This window comes from Tachypleus tridentatus, chromosome 3 (assembly GCF_004210375.1).
Source record: "Tachypleus tridentatus isolate NWPU-2018 chromosome 3, ASM421037v1, whole genome shotgun sequence".
Taxonomy (NCBI): domain Eukaryota; kingdom Metazoa; phylum Arthropoda; class Merostomata; order Xiphosura; family Limulidae; genus Tachypleus; species Tachypleus tridentatus.
The window spans coordinates 70307589-70324224 of record NC_134827.1 but is presented as its reverse complement, the minus strand read 5'-3'; the positions used below and the strand labels follow the sequence as shown (position 1 = coordinate 70324224).

General features: G+C 34.3%; 1 pseudogene across 1 annotated transcript in view; it reads left to right on the top strand.

Annotated features, from left to right (window-relative positions):
* The first annotated feature begins 1443 nt into the window (after window positions 1–1443).
* LOC143245895 (dual specificity calcium/calmodulin-dependent 3',5'-cyclic nucleotide phosphodiesterase 1-like) overlaps window positions 1444–16636 on the top strand; it is a 28157-nt pseudogene continuing 12964 nt past the window's right edge. Inside the window, exons 1-9 of the transcript XR_013025704.1 lie at window positions 1444–1550; window positions 8246–8359; window positions 12266–12332; window positions 12952–13068; window positions 13636–13780; window positions 14679–14717; window positions 14815–14854; window positions 15009–15134; window positions 16057–16160. The product of XR_013025704.1 is annotated as a dual specificity calcium/calmodulin-dependent 3',5'-cyclic nucleotide phosphodiesterase 1-like (transcript). The remainder of the gene's footprint in view (window positions 1551–8245; window positions 8360–12265; window positions 12333–12951; window positions 13069–13635; window positions 13781–14678; window positions 14718–14814; window positions 14855–15008; window positions 15135–16056; window positions 16161–16636) is intronic.

Here is a 16636-nt window from a genome sequence, read left to right as displayed (position 1 = left end):
GTTGCTCCGTGTATTACCTTACGCCATGTAAACAGATTAAAGGAACACTTGCAGGTGATAAAATGAATTTATTTTGGATATTTGTGAATGTACCTTAAATGTTTTACAGGGCAATGTTCCCATAACGAACAGATAAAAATAGAAATTTAGACGATACAAATCATTATTGAGAGAGTTGGCTGACAGTAGAACACTTGTTAAACAGAAACTAAATTTGGTAATATAGAAAGGAGAGTTGATACCGTTATTTGTAGCACCAATACTTTCATTATTTGATTGGCTGGCAGGACGGGCTATCGATAAAGCAGTTGAAATCTAAAAATGCGGCAAAACGAACGGTTTTTCGTTCCTGAAGAAATGACACATTTTCTTTATCAATCCAAAGTTTATGAAAGGTCAGTGCATAAAGTATTAAATTATAAATAAATATCCTGAGTTGATACGAACCACAGAGCTGAAAAACAAAGAGAGGGTATTATAAAGTTTTGGACACCAGAGTGTAACAGTGTCGTAAATCTGGTGTCTGATTTATTATACAAATTTTTATATCCGTTTTCTCATGTGCTAGTTTAACACATACTAAATTTTCTCTATTTGAACAACATTTCCTATTTCCACTTGGCTCAGTGGAAGACGTGGATTGTTATAACTTTAAAATTCAAGATTCGATCTCCGTGGCAGAGCCTTTCGCTAGAACCAAACAAACAAAAAAGCAAAATATTTGAGACACAGAGAGTTATTTTCAACTATAAACTGGATATAACCTTTTGGAATATAATCTATATATGTATCTATTATATTTATATATATGAGTTTATTTGCAAGTTTTTACATTTGTTTTGTTTTAGCGCTGCGCTGCACAATAGGTTACCTGTGCTTTACCCATTGCATGGATCAAAAGTCGGATTCTAGGTTAAAGCTCTTAGACTTAGATTTCATGAGCAATAAAGTAGATACGGATATCAGTGCGTGGGGCCAAGAGACCCAGGATTATTAGCATTTCTAAATCCCACTACCAAGTAACTGTAAAACGGTCAGTAATTAGATGCCTTGTTAAAAGATTGATCGCAGAAGCAGGATTCACTACTTCAACTCTATCGGGTTTATCAGAAATTTGTCATAATAAACCAGCTTCTTTGGAATACAGATGGTTGAACACGATCTATTAAAACAATTATGAATATGTAAAGCAGCAAGTCATCTGACATCCGATATAAAATCGTAATGGAATGGCGTGTATCAGAACTACATTTTGATATTGTTTTGTGTTACGTATGAAGAGTCATTCCACTAAAAAAATCGTATATTTTGGTAAGGATATGTAACATTCTTTTTCAACACAAAATATTTATGCACCAACTTTTATCATATATTTATCATAAATATTTGCCTAGACTAGGAATTTAGAACTTTTAAGACGGAGATTTCCTTATGCTTAATGAAATGGAAAAGAAAAATAATGAGGATCAACTAGGAGTACCAAGACAGTTCAGAAAGAGACATACAGTAAGTCAATATTCAGCCGCAACAAATGCAGCATCTTGTGAGAGGTAAGAATACAATAATGCAAAAGCTAGAGGCAAAATTCATCCATGTGTCCAAGACCGTGCAATACAACTAAGAAAGAACTTCATGTGGAAACAGGCTCGGCATGGCCAGGTGGTTAAGGCGCTCGACTCGTAATCTGAGGGTCGCGGGCTCGAATCTCTGTCACACCAAACATGCTCGTCCTTTCAGGTGTTAGGGTGTTATGATGTGACGCTCAATCCCACTATTCGTTAGTAAAAGAGTAGCCCCATTATTTAACATAAGTATTTATACTCAATTGTCACTACTATAATTTACTGTTATTAATATTTATCATTATTATAACCAATATTATTGTTTCTTTGGTATTTATTTACAACTGCCCCGCTAGTACAGCGGTAAGTATATGCATTTAGAATGCTAAAATCAGGGGTTCAATTCCCCGCAATGGGCTTAGTAGATAGCCCGATGTGGCTTTGTTATAAGAAAACACACCTTTAATCACAACTACGCTGCCTTTGATTGTTACTTATTATACACTTTTTTCGTCTTTGTTTATTAATGATTGTTTTATTTTTCGTTTGTTACTAATTGTTACAACACCCTGTTTGGGGTTTTTTAATTCCAGCAACCATTATCCTTCACGTTAATTGTTGGCAAATAATTGCATACCTATTTCGCAGGTATATATATATTTCACAGTTTACGTAACTGTGTATTATAAGAAAAAAGTGTTTCTTACTTAATTATTTATGCTTTTGGAGATTATGTTGTTATACTGTAACTTTTTATATGGCCAGGTGGGTTAAGGCGTTCGACTCGTAATCTGAGGATCGCGGGTTCGAATTCCCGTCGCACCAAACATGCTCGCCCTATCAGCCGTGCGGGCGATATAATGTGACGGTCAATCTCGCCATTTGTTGGCAAAAGAGTAGCCCAAGAGTTGGTGGTGGGTGGTGATGACTAGCTGCCTTCCCTCTATTCTTACACTGCTAAATTACGGACGGCTAGCGCAGATAGCCCTCGTGTAGCTTTGCGCGAAATTCAAAAAAAGAAACAAACTTTTTATATTTACAGAAAAAGTGATTAAAAAGAGAAAACACTTTATTAGCCTTTTCCCTAATTTCTTTCGTCATGATGCCACTGTCAACAGCGACACGTTTGGGGGGTGCGATGAAACTTAAATTATGATCAGAATATGCGACCTCAAAAAGGTAATAAAATTTTGATAAACATCAAACGGATAGACAACGAAATAGGGTGCGAAGAGAAAGAAATAATACCGGACGACGACCTAAGCGACATTCATACGATGAAACGTCAAGATGACGACTACAGACACATGATATTTGGAAAATAAATAACTTGTTTTGTAGAGTCCTGCAAATCTGTTATATCTATTTTGGAATATAAACAGAGATAACTGTACCTATTCAGAATGGAAAGTAACAAAACGAAGCTCAGATATCACAGGTATGTATGAAAAATTAAAAAAAATAACAAATAATAATGATTTTTGTTATACGAAACCATTGTACCTTTCAAACATTTTCTAACTCCCTCTGAATACCAATTTATTTGTTATTTTAACTATTGCTATTAGGAGTAGTGTGTTCTATTTGCTTCAAATTCACTCGATAACTTGCGGTTATGATGTCACGTTTAGTATAATAAAAAAACAAAAAGCACTAGAATGGATTGCGTTTAAGTGTGTTGGGTTACCTTTGACATCGATAAATATAACCAAACAAATCTGTTTACTTTTCGATGCGATATTTCAAAACTTGTAACAAACACGTATTGCCTAAAATCACTGAAACTAAACCTGAAACAAAGCTGTTACTAAATTCGGAAACTTTGTCATGTTTGATAATGAATTATCTGTTTGAGAAAATCACAGTTAAAAAGTTAACCAATAGGTAGCATTACAGACACAGTATTACTTAACATCTATTTCTACGTTTTTACAACACATCGCATGTGAATTTTTTTAAAGCCGAAAATCAGTAAAAATGAACACATTAGCTATCGGAAAGTGTTTCTTTCACAAAAATATTCGATGACATTCTGGATAAAACGACAAAATTAGTGGTTTTTTAAGCAAAAGGTATTTATCTATAGTTGCTATTAAAAATGTATTAATAAAGGGAAATTTCTTTTCTCTAGCTACAGGCTCCAATTTGTTTTAAAGATGTTACGATTGTTGTTGTTTCTAACTACAGGCTCCAATTTGTTCTACAGGTGCTATAATTTTCGTTGTTTCTAACTACAAGCTCTAATTTGTTCCACAAGTGTTATGATTTAAGTTGTTTCTAACTACATGCTTTAATTTGTTCTACAAGTATTATGATTTAAGGTGTTTCTAACTACATGCTCTAATTTGTTCTACATACAGGGGTGTGCAACAGGCGGCCCGCGGGCCACAACCCGGCCCGCCAAGCCATTTAGTGTGGCCCTAGTTGTTGTAATCTAACCATGTGGCCTGATCTGTAATCCAACGCAAATGGAATATTTTTAAAAGCATCGATCCTACGGGATTCCCAGGCTTCGACTCGACAAACTTCTAAAATTATCTTTGCTAGAGAGGAGCAAACCGAATTCGATTGGTCGGCCTCCTTAGGGCATGAATACGTGACGTGCACTAGCACTATTGTCTACGACTCAACGTCATGTCCTGAACCTCGCCTTCGCCCGCTGGCGACAATTTTCCCTAACCTCTGCTGTCCGTCATTCATTATTGGTGAAAATTTTATTACCTTTTACAGTTACTACAAGAGATTGAAGGTAAATTGATTATTATTTAGCATATTGTTGTGACTTTACTGAATTTATTAAAATTTTTGCTTTCAGATGCATCTGATTCTATGTACAGTGTGACCTCGTTATTCGCGGGGGTTACATTCTTTACCCTCCCGCGAATAGCGAAAAACCGCGAATATTGGATGCAGTTTTAAAACGTATATGTATGCGATTATATACTATATGAAATGCTTCCCAAACACTAATGATACTTATACTCATTGATGCAGTAATAATGTAGCAATATTGCATACTGTTATGTATTTCACTAAATTGTACCGTGCGTTACCGGGCTGTGCTTTGCCGTTTGCGTTGTTGGGGAAGCTGAGGCAGTCAGCCAATAGCAGTCCAATCTTGTTTGGTGAAGACGACAATTGATAAAACGGCTTGATTGAGTAAATACAACAGAAATCTCCTCGAAAGCCCTTTCAGTCTCTGTGACCTACAAAACGCAGTTCGCGCATAACCCGCGAATATGCCGCGAATGGCGAACCGCGAATAGGCGAGGTCACACTGTATTTTGCTATTCTCAATTAATTTAAGTACCGGAAGGCTATGATCGGGATGCCAATTTAGAAACATGTGTTTCTGTCCATAAGAGGTTCCATGTGTAAATAAATTCTATGTTTTTTCTACTTTGCTATTTTCGTGAGAATAATTTTTGTTTTGATTTCAGGGCTAGTAAAATGTCAGCAGTTAAGAAACGAAAAATTGATGATGAGGGAAGGTTATTCAACAGTGAATGGTGCACAAAATATCTTGTTGTCCCACATAATCAAGGTGTTGTCTGCCTCGTCTGTCAAACTACAATTGCAGTCATGAAAGAGTACAATATTAAGCGACATTACGCAACTAAGCACTCCTCCCAGTTTGATGAAATTGTTGGTCAGGCACGAAAGGACAAAATTGAACATTTAAAACATCCATTGAAAACCAACAAGGTGTTTTACCACTTTCAAGAAAAATTCAGAACTGGTGACAAAACTGAGTTTTAAGCTTTGTGAATGTATGGCAGAAAAGGGAAAGCCTTTCAGTGATGGAGAATTTATTAAAATTGTTTAACAATATTCACAGAATATGCATGTCCAGAGAAAAATATTTGGTGGAGCAAACTAGCCTTTCCCTTTACTGTCTCACGCAGGACAAAAAAATCTTTCAGAGGACATCAAAGAAACTTTGAAAGAGAGATTGAATTCGTGTGAAGCTTTCAGTCTGGCTTTGGATGAAAGCACTGATATCAATGACACATCCCAACTTGTCATTTTCATCAGAGCTGTTACTGCAGGCTTTGATGTTTTCGAAGAGTTTTAGATATGGCAAGCCTTTCCTCCACAACCACAGGACAGGATATTTGTGAACAAGTGCTTAAGGTTGTAGAAAAGTTTGAACTGAATCCTTATAAATTATGTGGTGTTACAACAGATGGTGCTCCTTCCATGACAGGTAGGACAAATGGATTCACCAAGAAATTTCTAACTGCAATTGGAGCACAAGACGTAGTTGTAAGCCATTGCATTATTCACCAAGAGAGCTTGTGCACCAAAGTTCTGGATTTTGCAGAAGTCATGAAAAATGTCGTCCAATGCGTAAATTATATTCGAACACGAGGATTAAATCATCGACAATTTAAAACTTTTTAGATGAGCTGGACAGTGAGTATTCAGATGTTTTGTACTTCTCTGCTGTACGTTGGCTTAGTAGAGCTGCTACTTTGAAGAGATTCTGGAATCTGCGAGAGGAGATTAAGTTCTTCATGGAGAGCAAACGTCAGAATGTGGACTTCTTGAGCAATGAGAACTGGCTGAATGACTTAGCATTCCTCACAGACATTACACAGCATCTGTCTGATTTAAACTTAACACTACAAGGGAAAAGTCAACTTGTGAATAAGTTGTTTGAGCATATTTGTGCTTTTGAGAAGAAATTGGAACTTTTCCAGGTTCAGTTGAGAAGAGCCATATTGACCCATTTTACATGTCTTGCAACCAGGAAACTGGAATTTCCTAATCTGGATTGCACCAAATATGGAACCAGTGTACAAAAGCTGCGTGATGAGTTTGCAAACAGATTTCCAGATTTCAGACAAACTGAAATTAGATTGAAATTGTTCGCTCAACCTTTTGATTTGGCAGTGGAAGACAGTCCTGATGATTGCCAAATGGAACTCATTGAACTGCAGGCTGACATGGACACTAAAAGGAAATTCTCTGAAAACAGTTTGCTAGACTTTTACAAACTCTGTGTACGTGAAAAGTTTCCCAATTTGTCCCGTCATGCACAAAGAATTGCCTCCCTTTTTGGTAGCACCTACTGCTGTGAGCAATTTTTCTCCAAAATGAAGCTCATCAAAACCAAATGTAGAAGTCAGCTGACTGATGAACATTTGACCAGTCAGTTAAGAGTGGCAACCACTTCTGTCAAAGCTGATATTGACAAGCTCTGCAAGGACTCTAAATTTCAAGTGTCGCACTAAAATGATCACTCATCCAAAAATATAAAATATTATTGCTTGCATTTTGAGAATTTTTTTTAATTTATTGTGCATGTACACGAATAAGCTTGTTTTTTAAGTGGCCCCGCTTGATTGATGAAGTTGGTTATATGGCCCACCGACGAAAAATGTTGCACACCCCTGATCTAGTAGTTAGGTACCGAGTTTTAGATTGGATCGTCCAAGGTTAAAGCCTTCGATATACTACTAAAAACCCTTCACATTTCAGTTGTAGACTAGTTATAAAAGTGATATTTGTGATATTCAATTAGAAGTAGCCATGTAGGCGGCGGGTGTTCCCTTATCTTTGGATGATGCGCATTTAGCCTATGTGTCACATAAGATGCCTTTCAGGTTGTAATTAGCATATGATAAAAGAAAATTTACTATATTTTTTTACACAACAGAAAACAGAAACTGTTCTCATCCATTCTCTTCAGAAATGCTGTATTTCAACAAGTTTCTTCATCCTTAGCCAGAGCATACCTTGATGCAGTTCTTGACGGTGTTAAGATTTGAAAAGAAAATATATCGTTTAGTAAGAAAAATAAACACATATAATTTATCAGAAAAACAAAATCTTCCGGATACTCGGTGGTACGATTGCTGGTTTATAATGTTAGAAAACACTAGTATAATCTGGTGGTTAAGGTGTTCGACTCGAAATATGTCAATCGTGGGTTCGAATCGTGCCACCGAACGTTCTCACTATTTCAGTCGTGAGGATGTTATAAGCCATGGTCAATTCCACTATTCGTTGATAAAGAAACACTTGAGAATTGGCGGAGGGTAGTGTTGGATAGCTGTCTTCTCTTTAGTCTATAACTTCAAAATTTGGAACGGCTAGCGCAAAAAGCTCGCAAGTAGCTTTCCGCGAAATTCAACAAACAAACAATTATAGTGTTAAAGTTCACTTCCTGCTTTGGTTATAGCCCAGATAACCTATAGTGCAAAAATAATAAAAGAAAATTACAACAGTTAACATTTCTTAACAAAATGCTTGAGAATATTTTCTATTAAAATTGAGCATGGACTATAACTGTTTAGTAACGTATTGTTTGGAACTGGTCCTATATTCGACAGAATCCTTACTTGCAGATTTTTTTTGAACTATAATAACTATTATTTTTTAGTTTTCCAAATACCTTTATGTTTGGAGTCGCTCCTATTGGCACAGCAGCATGTCTGCGGAGTTACAACACTAGAAACCAGGTTTTGATTCCCATGGTGGGCAGAGCACAGCTAGACCGTTGTTTAGCTTCGTGCTTAACTATAAAGAAACAAACAATTATGTTTAGAGTTACTGAAAATAGTTATATCGTACATCTGTGATAATTATCATTTTTACAATTGGGTTATTTAAATTGTGCAGTCCTTCTTTATAACCGCCTGTGACGCGTAACAGAAAAATATTTCTTGATATTTCAGACTTCGAGAAGTTGCTCGCCACCTACAGCACGGTGATGTTCCCATGAATGTTATACAAAAAACTTCAGAATATGCCATTTTGGCGCTCGAAACTGTATCTACAAGTAATATCAGGTAAGGGACCAATTTTTATATTAAGCTCGACAGTTTTTAGTTTACAGCGACTTCTGAAAAATAAAACACCATACGAGTTTTCTGATATTCTAGTGCAAGTATAGGCATTCTTTAGTTTAACTTCATCATGTGTTCTAAGTTTCGTAAAAAAATTATCTTTATTCTAAATCTGAAAAATAAATAAAATTGAGTGACACAGAGCTAATGTTGAATAGGTATATACCACATAACTTATTACAAAGATGCTCTTGTGGAAAATGTTAAAGATGGTGAAGCAGTGAAAATAATTAGGCTTAAAATTTGAAAAATTATTTGTAATTAAAACCAATGAAACAAGATCTGAATTATCTGTGTTATTTATTTTTCTAGTTTATTTTAACTAATAATGCAATCCAGTTTTGTTGAAAGTGTCCAGATCTACTGAAGTAGCTGTACCTTTTTAAGAAATGGTTTAAGCTAGAAACTTTATACAAGATAACTCAAGCTGACAAATAATCTAAGACGTACGATTAAATTGCACTGAGTCTAAACGTCTTGTGTTTAATTTTAACACGTACTTTCAAATTTACCATTTCCATTCTGTTCATATATAAAATTTTTCAATAGAACTTAAACTATATGAATTAAAAAAAGCAAATTTTGAAGGGACGTAACAAGAATTATTTGTTGTAAGTTGGGAAGCTGAGTTACTTGGAGACACTGGTCAGATATGGAAAATGTTTAACTATTCAAGGTAAACATATTTCTTGTTGAAGAAAAAAAAAGGGTAGCTTCAAGTAAAAAACCCGGGTTGATTCATAAAAGAGCTTAAGAAATAAAATTTAAAAAGCATAATAAATTTAAGAAATTTAAATTGACTTATACGACAAAAGTTTTAGAAAATTATAGAAAATCAAGAAAGGTGGGGAAACACGAAATTAAATCATCAAAAAGATTGACTGAAAATGTAAAAATTAACAGTAAGGATTTATTTAAACACGTTAAAGGTAAAGAAAATGTTAGAATTGGAGTAGGACCTTTGTTTGAGGATAAAGTGAGGATAGTATCTGATAATTATGAGATGGATGGGTTATTAAATTTTGGTTCAAAGATTTAAGTGTTTCACATCTTAAACAGTAATAAATTGTAATGAGATCAAACAAGAATGTGTTATTCGTTCTGAGCTGACTAAGAAAAAATTGTGAAGTTTAAAATACAGTAAGGATCTTGGGCCAGATAATATTTCTCAAGGATTCTGAAGGAAGTAAGGATTGGATATGCAAGACACTTACTGCTATTTCTTGTTAGTTCTTGAATAGTGGGCAGGTACCAGAGGTACCAGTAATTATAGACCTATTAGGCTTATATCATATGTGGAAGAAGATTTGAAAAAATATTTTAAAAGGATTTTTCTTAAGTCATTTAACAAAGTTTAGAATTTTAATGGATAGTCAACATGGTTTCACTAAGAAATATTCTTGCATTACAAACCTTTTAACATTCTTTGAAAAGATTACTACTTACGTAGAAGAGAGTAAAGGTGTAGATTTGGTGTATCTGGATCTTTAGAAAACATTTGACAAGGTGACACATAAAAGGCTTGTAAAAAATACTTGTATAAGTGTGGGGGGATAATTTAGCAAACTGGATAGAAGAGTAACTAGATGAAAGAAAGCAGAGGTATAAATGTCACAAGTGGGATACCTTCAGGCTCAGTCTAAGGACCATTGCTCTTTTTGATTTACATTAATGATATAGATGAGGGAATGGTTGATAAGTTACTTAAATTTGCTGATAATATTAAAGTTTTGGGTGTTGGTGACTGTGAAGTGGATGCTATTGCTTAACAGAAAGATATAGATCATCTAGTGAGTTGGACAAATAAATGACAGATGAGTTTTAATCATGATAAATGTAAGATGTAAAAATGAGAGATAAATTAATTGATTTTGTTTGATTATTTTGGGATATTAGAGCAAGACTACTCAAAGGCTTATCGAAGAGCGAGATTTGACCTCCACTCTTATAATGCATTGATAGCCCTAAAGTGCAGAGCGCAATTTTGTTTTTTTCGAACCATTTTGATATTCAGCAAATATACATAACTCTATCTCTTCTTCTTTCTCGTCATTCTAAATATTTAAAAGAAAGCCTTGAACGTAATATTTTTCATTTGTAAAATAGCACAGATCATTGTTTTTACAACATCTATTAAAATAATCGAACGAAGAATACAAAATATTGTGGATGTTTTATTTAATGAAGAATTGAAAGTATTATGGGTATTTATATCTGGCTCAATAATATAGAATACTGTGAATTTTTTTGTCAAAATCAATAATTTCCCCGGAAGCCCACATAGAGGGGCCACCTAGTTTAAACACTCGCACCAATATATATTAGTGTGCTTGCAGTTGGACAGTCAATAGATACTAAAATAAAACCACATAAGAGACGCTTAACGTTGCAAATTTTACTGTCTGGACGTACGTAAGACGTGCGCATGTCATGAATCAAGAGAAGAATTACGCAGGCTGTAGCCTAGGACACAATATGACATATAAACTTCAAAAGCAAAAAATAGAAATATTTGTTGCACTTAATTTTGGTTCTATTTATTCTTGGAAGAAAATAACACTATCTGGGACCCTGTGGGTATATTTCTCTTAGTCAATAATATATAGTGGGTATGTTTCTCAGAGTCAATACAAAATATTGTGGATATTTTATTTCTGCCTCTCAACAGATGATTTCTCAGAAGTTTAGCCTGATTCTGTACCAGATGAGGTACGTGATTGGTTGGCAATGACCTTTACACGGCAAGCGGCCAAACAGCAAAGAGAAGACAAACCTCGTTTCAGATCTGTTGCTAATGCAATTCGAGTGGGTATTATGGTCGACAAGTGCGTGCTTCTCTCTGTTGACATTTAACGTAACTAGTTTTATTACGTTATTCAAGAACTTTGCCGAGTAGTACGATAAATTTAAATAATATTTATTATAACCATAATTGAAGTAAATAGATATAAAAACAACTATAATGTCGAAGGGTTGCTTAGAAACAGTAAGTTAGTTTTTTTCACAGTAGAGATATTAACTGGTTAAAACGCCGGAAAACGTTGTAACAAATTCTAACTACAGTAATTGACATTTCATACTAGTCACGTATTATTTGTCTTGTGAATTTAGAACACAAGAGTGTGGATGATTATTAGAGTCATGACAGAACATAAGTGTATGATGATAGATAAGGGATGGTCATTAAGAGTCATGGTAGAATATAAGAAAACTATGATGAAAGATCCACTTTTCGAAAGTACTCGGATTATAGGATTTTTTGTCATTTTGTATCAAGACTTCTTGAACCTACGTGTTTTTATGACGTCACAGATCATACATAAGTGGTGGTCGCTAGAGTCATGTTGGAACAGTGGTTCCCAACCAGGGGTGCTCGCACCCCTTGGGGATGCGAGATAGCGTTCCAGGGGGTGCGAGATAACATTTGTTTTGGCCACCTTCACCTTTATTCTTAAATAAATAATTACTGTGAGGGGTGCGAGAACATATTAAAATGTTTTAGGGGTGCGGGGCATAAAAAAGGTTGGGAACCACTGTGTTAAAAGATAAGAATCGCCTCTATATTGTATATGTATATATATATTAAGATAACGATAAAAATGATCTTATAAAAAGATGAAACAAAACATTCGGTATGAAGTTTTTATTATCAAGACACTGATACACAAGTTAAGGTTAAAAAAACTATTATTTCTATGTAAATTAATGAAATAAACCTCATTCGAGTTTGTATTGTTTTTCGTTTTTTTTAAATATCCGAGGACTTTCTCCAGTAATCAGGAATTTTCCTTTTGTGTAACATTTAACCCATTGTAATTTACAATTTTCCATATTTTCCACCGCTTACAGAATATTCAAAGAGAAAGCTTACCCAGATGTAATGATTTTTCTAAACCAAGTTGTTAAGTGTACTGAGGTGAGTAAAATTACTTCTGAACATTTGCTTACTTGTAAAACATCTGGTGGTTAAACATGCGCAGTAGTGGCTTGTGCATGTAGTTTGTTTATTCATTCCTTCTGTCAGGAAAATAAATATGAAAGAACAGAAACTTCAACCTTTATAATGAAACATATATATACGCGTGATAAAATTAAACAGACTTAATACTGTAAATTACATCAGTTTTATAGTTTGGGGGATAAAATCGGCGCAATATAACAATGATAGATATTTGTTTATAAAGCAAAGCCGAGATGTCTGTTGTGAAATTAAAAACTAAATGTTGACTGTGAAATTTAAGTGTCTCGTAACGTACAATAAATTGGGCAGAATTATGAATTATATCAAAACTTTTTTTCAAAAACGTGTCATAGGAATTCTACATCTATTCAAAATTGGTGAATATTCATAAACAGATACATAACATACTCTTAAGAAATAGGGATTTTAGGATTAATAGGATGACAGGACGATTGTTCATATGGAAGGATGAAAGTAGTGTATTTTTAATTGAAGATACGACCAAAACACAGGATGAAATGATTAAAATAAATATATTTTGGGTAAAAACATATTGTCGTTATTTTTCTTCCAGAACAAAGACTGCTGGTCTTTTGATGTCTTTTCGGCGAACCGAGTAGCCAATGGTCAAATCCTCCGCCACGTAACAACTAACCTTCTAAAACGTTATGGTTTAATACATAAGTTTAAGGTAAGCTGGGTTCTCACTAGAATTTAATCAGTAATACAGATCATTGCATTGTGGGATCCCACCAGGATTTAGTTAACAGTACACAACTTTACAGTCAATAGAACAATATAACACAGTACAAGTCGAATGGAACGTCGGTGAGATAATTATAAAAGGGTTTTAATAACCTCAAATATAAAACCACTATGTCTCTTTAACGTTATCATTGTTAAAATCATCAACCTGGTTCGTACTGGCCAATAGAATGTTAAAACATTCATAAATGAATATTAGACTTAATAGAAATATTTCTCTTTTTAAAAATTTTATTATTTTTTTCCACAGTCTCTGACACTAAATATATCACTGTTCTAGATCTGGGCTCCTTCAGTTATTTTACTTTAAGCTTATTTCTGCATAACTTACTAGAGACATTGTACGATGTTTTGATTTATGACATTTTCGATCCTTTTAATTTGTAACATTATCTGTTTGTTTCAGTATCTTCTACTCGCGATTGCAATTGAAAAATTACTGCAAATGACTCAAGTGAGACTTTTGAATAATAATGATATATTTTAATGATAGATTTCAATTGTAGTTCTCGAAAACTTCATGATCCAAATGGAATCAGGTTACAATGAATACAAGAATCCCTACTACAACAGCATCCATGCTGCTGACGTAACTCAGACAATTCACTATATGTTGTTTTAAGCAGGGTTAGCGACAAGTAAAATAAATAAAATTATAACATAAAACGTGAGTTAAAGAAGTAAAAATAGATGTTGTTTTTGTTAGAGAAATAATAACAAACTTCTTTTAGGTAATCGATATAAAATTATAATGTAAACTGTATGCTAAATTTGTTTTGTTTTTTTTAATTTCGCGCAAAGCTACTCGAGGGCTATCTGCGCTAGCCATCCCTAATGTAGCAGTGTAAGACTAGAGGGAAGGCAGCTAGCCATCACCAACCACCGCCAACTCTTGGACTACTCTTTTACCAACGAATAGTGGGATTGACTGTTACATTTTAACGCCCCCACGGCCATGCCAGGCCCCTGTAGGCTAAATAAATAAAATTACAACCTAAACTGTAGATTAAGGAAATATAATTATAGAACAAACTTAAGTAATTTTAATAAAATTGTGACCTAACCATAAACCAAATGCAAAAGAGAATATAAAGTAGTGTTGAGAAACTTGCCAAATTAAAATAACTCTGATAATAAAAATGTTGTTGTTGTTTTGAATTAAGCACAAAGCTACACAATGGGCTAGCTATGCTCTGCCCACCACGGGTATCGAAACCCGGTTTTTAGCGTTGTAAGTCCGCAGACATACTGCTGAGCCACTGGGAGGGCATTAATAAAAGAAGAAAACGTCGTTTCGGGCAACAGCCCTTCATCTGGTTACCAGTGACAATGGAACTGTTAATGTAAGAGTGAGGTTGAAAGAAGTAACACGTAAGATTTATAAACCATGGAATTCTGTTCACTCAACTATTTTCGCCTGTAACTGCTCCTCCGAATTAATTTCGCCTTTTCTCGATGACGTTTTTAAGCCTGTCTTCTCTTCTTTTTAGAAAAGATACGATACATGCACTTCAAACTTCCAGCATATATTTCCAGTGGACATTCAAACACTCTACACATCAATTCTACATAATGATGGTGTGAACGCCCTCACTAAATCCTTCCCCCTCCACATGCGTACCCCCTTACGTCTTGCTGAACGGATCCTCTTTTAATGCTAAATTTTATCAACAATCAAATGGCACTACTAACAATTACCACGTGATGTCTAGGTAGAACCTTCTGTTTCTAGTTTCCTCTCTCAGTGAATATATGTTTGATTCTGTTATAATATTTGTTCTGTATCTGCATGTTTTTTGCAAGTTCTTGTAGTTTCCAAGTTTGATATACTTTATGATTTTTTTCCATGAATTGCTGTTGTCACAGGTCAGGCATAGTCTTGATCTATAATGACCGGTCAGTTCTTGAAAATCACCATCTAAGTGAAACTTTTAGATTACTGAAAGACCAGAATACGAACATTCTTCAAAATCTAAGTAGGGAAGAATACAGGTAAAAGGAATGGAAACCTGAAAATTCTATCTTTATGACTTTATCAATATTTATCTTTCAATAATAAATGTTTTGTTCATACTTCTTTGCTATATCAAACTTGTCACTCCCTTGTTCGGAAAGTTAACAAGAAACTACAACTGCACAACACAGTAAGTTCATGCTATCAGTCCAAAGAGTCCCAAAACTCCCTTTGTTCTCCGTGATGAGGGCGAAATTAAAAAAATCCTAAAATGTAAATAAAATAAAATATGATTCATGTCTTTAACGACAGTTTACACGTCCATTCTAAATTTCAAGTAGATTAATTTGATCGTTACTGTGAACCCTTCAAATTCCCTTTGATTCCCTATTTTTGAATCCTCTAAAAAGTTTTCAATTTTTAAAAAAATATATTCTGTAAGATCGAGAGCTTATATGTATAATTTTTAGTTGGCTTGTTGGTGGAACTCGAAATCTGTTGAACATAAAAACATTGACACAAGTATGAACTACATGAGTGATGTAATTAAAGAAAAACGAGAAAAAGTATTTAATTCTCAAACTTAGATGCATTTTGCAACATGGACTAAAATATTTCTGTATAAAGCTCTGTTTTGTAATATTGCATTACGTATTTTAATGACGTTTTGAACAATTTTCTGAAGAAAATTTTGAATGTCACCTTAGGGTGATGAGGATGTTATCTTCCAGGGTGTTGTGTTGGTATAAAAAAACTGAAGAAGTTTTGCTACATCTTAGCAAGTGCTAGTTAATAATTTTTTATATCTGTATTAATTGCTGTTATTGAAAGATTTTACTAGGAATAAAGGTAAATGTGAACACCACTACTTGCTCAATATATCAATGTGTGTAATAAAAACACCAACTGAAGACTTCAGTATTGTAGAAGTATTTTCACATGGACTTGATTTAATTTCAGGGATTTTCGAAGCTTGGTTATAGAGATGGTGCTGGGAACAGACATGACTTCACATTTTTATTATCTAAAAGTCATGAAAAACTTCTAGCTCATGAAGAGTTTAGGTGAGTTACAGATCTGCCATCTTTAATTCTTACTGGATAATGCAGAAAGAACTTCTCTCTTTTAATACAAACTAGAAACAAACAACAACAAAAACGCCTCCCGTAAGCAGTACTAGAAACCATACAAAAGAACTTCCTTCGTTAATACAAATTCCAAGTCACACAACCGTAACCTGTAACTTCTAGTAGAAACCATTTGATGTTAGCTTGGTCTTTCATTAATGAAACTGAGCAGAAGAGCAGTAAATTAGCCTTAATAATCATGTTCAAAAACTCAAATCTATCATGTTGGTCATTTATGCATGACATACTTGAAGTGAAAATGTGAATTGTATTTACGATGTAAAAACCTTCATTGATAATGTTGAAATGGTGTCAGTCTCTCTTATGTTAGAGAGTTGAACTTGAAGTATTATGTTTTAGTTGCAGTATATACAAAACGAAAGGTGTGTAAAGTGGCATGTTCCAGTTGGAAT